Below are 2876 nucleotides of genomic sequence, written 5' to 3'. Positions count from 1 at the left end.
CTGTTCTGTTCACGGCTACAACCCCTGCTCGGATCGCAGCTTGTCATCCTACTCGTCTTCAGCGTGTGATCAACCGTCAACTACGCTGCAGTTGAAAATGCTTTAAAGAATCTAAACTTTGTAACTTGGAGGTGGCTGTGGTCTCAGTGCTGATGAGCTAATTTCCTCCTTGGCTCCACCTGCACTGACATCCTGGACTCTGTTGCTCCTTTTAAATTAATATAAGCCATCCTCAGAACCATGGCTAAATAACACAACCGCTCTCTTAGGCGTACTTGTAGACAAGCTGAAAGGAAAGGGAAAAAAGACCAGCTCAGGTTCCCTTCAAATTCTTAGAGATGCCTTGCAAGCTATCAGAGAGCTGTAAAAATCGCTAAAACTAAATTCATATCCAACATTTCTCCAACAATAATATAGGCCCCAGGTCTCTTCAAAATCTCAATCACTTATAATCCTAGCAATGCAGCTCAAATCGTGCCCACACTACATTATGCGAAGATTTAAAACAATTTATTGGTAAGATTTCTGTGCTTAGATCTTTACAACACTCCTCTGCGATAGACCCTTCAGTACCTCCTACATACTCAGCTGTCTTTAAGCAGTTTGAGCCTGTATCACTCTCCTCACTATCTAGATAGTTCAGAGTCTGCGGCTTACAAATTGTCCCTGAGATATCCTTCCCTCACGTCTTTTAAAGGACGTTTTAATACGTCGGTCCAGCATTCTTATTTAATAAACACATGTCTGAGTACAGGTTGTGTCCCAGCTGCCTTTAAACATGCTGTAGTGCAGCCGCTTATCAAAAAATCTGATCTGGATTCTGACGTTCTCTCTAACTTCAGGCCTATTTCCAAATTACCTTTTCTAAAAGTGCTGGAGAAAATAGTCTTGAACAAATTACAAACATTCCTCAATAAACTGGCATCCAGGATAAGTTCCAATCTTGTTTAAACCACGGCATAGTACAGAAACAGACTTTAAGGGTTTTAATGATCTCCTTTATACAGGTGATTCAGGTAACTCTGCTGTGTTGGTGCTTTTAGACCTGATGCCGCCTTGACACGTGGATCACACAATCTTTATACTCCCCTTGAACACGTTGTAGGTATCAAAGGTATTGTCTTGAAATGGTTTCAGTCATACTTGACTGATAGGAGCTTCTCTGTTTATTCAGCTGAACACACTTCGTCAGCTGCTCTCTTACCTCGGGGTCCCTAAGGCTCTATTCGGGCCCTATCCTCTTTTCACTGTACATGCTGCCATGGGTTCCATTTTTCAGAAACAACATCTCCTATCATTGTTTGCTGATGATGTCAAAATCTAATAGCCAATGAAATCTAAACCAAAGAGTCTGTGCAGCCATTGTTAATCTGCTTAAGGAGGTAAAAACCTGGATGGAGTTAAACTTCCTCACTCTAAATGAAAATAAAACGAAATCATCACGTTTGGACGTTCGGATGCTCTGGGTGACCCTTTGGGCATTTGGGCCCTCAGCCTCCCAAATCGACCATATTAAAAATCTTTTGTGTTATTTTTGATACCTCCTTTACTTTTAGTAAACAAATCAGTGCAGTTGTCGAGACCAGTTTCTTCCAGTAAGACTAGCTAAAATAAGGCCTATTTCCTTCGAAAGAACTTGAAAAAGTCATTTAGCTTTTATTCTTCTGCGGCTGGAATATTGTAATTCTCATAAAGGGCCTACACCAGAAATCTTAAATTGTCTCAGCTAGTCCAAAACGCAGCTGCTCGCCTTTTTACTAACAACAAAAAAAGTGAACACATAACGCCAGTCCTGGCCTCCCTCCCTGGCTACCTGTCCGTTACAGGATAGATTTTAAGATTTTATTGCTTGTTTTTAAGGCCTTAAATGGTTGGCGCCATCTTACCTGGTGATCTTGATGCCACCATTCTCCAGTCAGAACGCTGAGGTCGTCAAATCAGCTGCTCTTGGAGTCCAAGATCAAAGCTAAATAATAAGGGCGATAGAGCCTTTGCAGTGGGCGCCCCACCCTATGGAAAAACCCCCATGCATATTAAAGCGGACAGACCTTACAACATTTAAATCACGCTTAAGACGACCTGTTTGCTGTGGCCTTAACCCTCGGTAACCTGGATTGTGATGTTTTAAAGTGTAAACCATGGCTAAATAACACAACCCGCTCTCTTAGGCGTACTTGTAGACAAGCTGAAAGGAAAGGGAAAAAAGACCAGCTCCAGGTCTCCCTTCAAATTCTTAGAGACTGCCTTGCAAGCTATCAGAGAGCTGTAAAAATCGCTAAAACTAAATTCATATCCAACATTCCAAACCAATAATATAGGCCCCAGGTCTCTTCAAAATCTCAATCACTTATAAATCCTAGCAATGCAGCTCAAATCGTGCCCACACTTACATTATGCGAAGATTAAAACATTTTTTATTGGTAAGATTTCTGTGCTTAGATCTTTACCAACCTCCTCTGCGATAGACCCTTCAGTACCTCCTACATACTCAGCTGTCTTTAAGCAGTTTGAGCCTGTATCACTCTCCTCACTATGATAGTCAGAGTCTGCGGTCTACAAATGTCCCTGAGATATCCTTCCCTCACGTCTTTTAAAGGACGTTTTACTACGGTCGGTCCAGCATTCTTATTTTAATAAACACATGTCTGAGTACAGGTTGTGTCCCAGCTGCCTTTAAACATGCTGTAGTGCAGCCGCTTATCAAAAAATCTGATCTGGATTCTGACGTTCTCTCTAACTTCAGGCCTATTTCCAAATTACCTTTTCTCTCAAAAGTGCTGGAGAAAATAGTCTTGAACAAATTACAAACATTCCTCAATAAACATGGCATCCAGGATAAGTTCCAATCTGGCTTTAAACCACGGCATAGTACAGAA

Source organism: Etheostoma spectabile, chromosome 15 (genome assembly GCF_008692095.1).
Source record: "Etheostoma spectabile isolate EspeVRDwgs_2016 chromosome 15, UIUC_Espe_1.0, whole genome shotgun sequence".
Taxonomy (NCBI): Eukaryota; Metazoa; Chordata; class Actinopteri; order Perciformes; family Percidae; genus Etheostoma; species Etheostoma spectabile.
Note: the sequence above shows the minus strand (reverse complement) of the source record.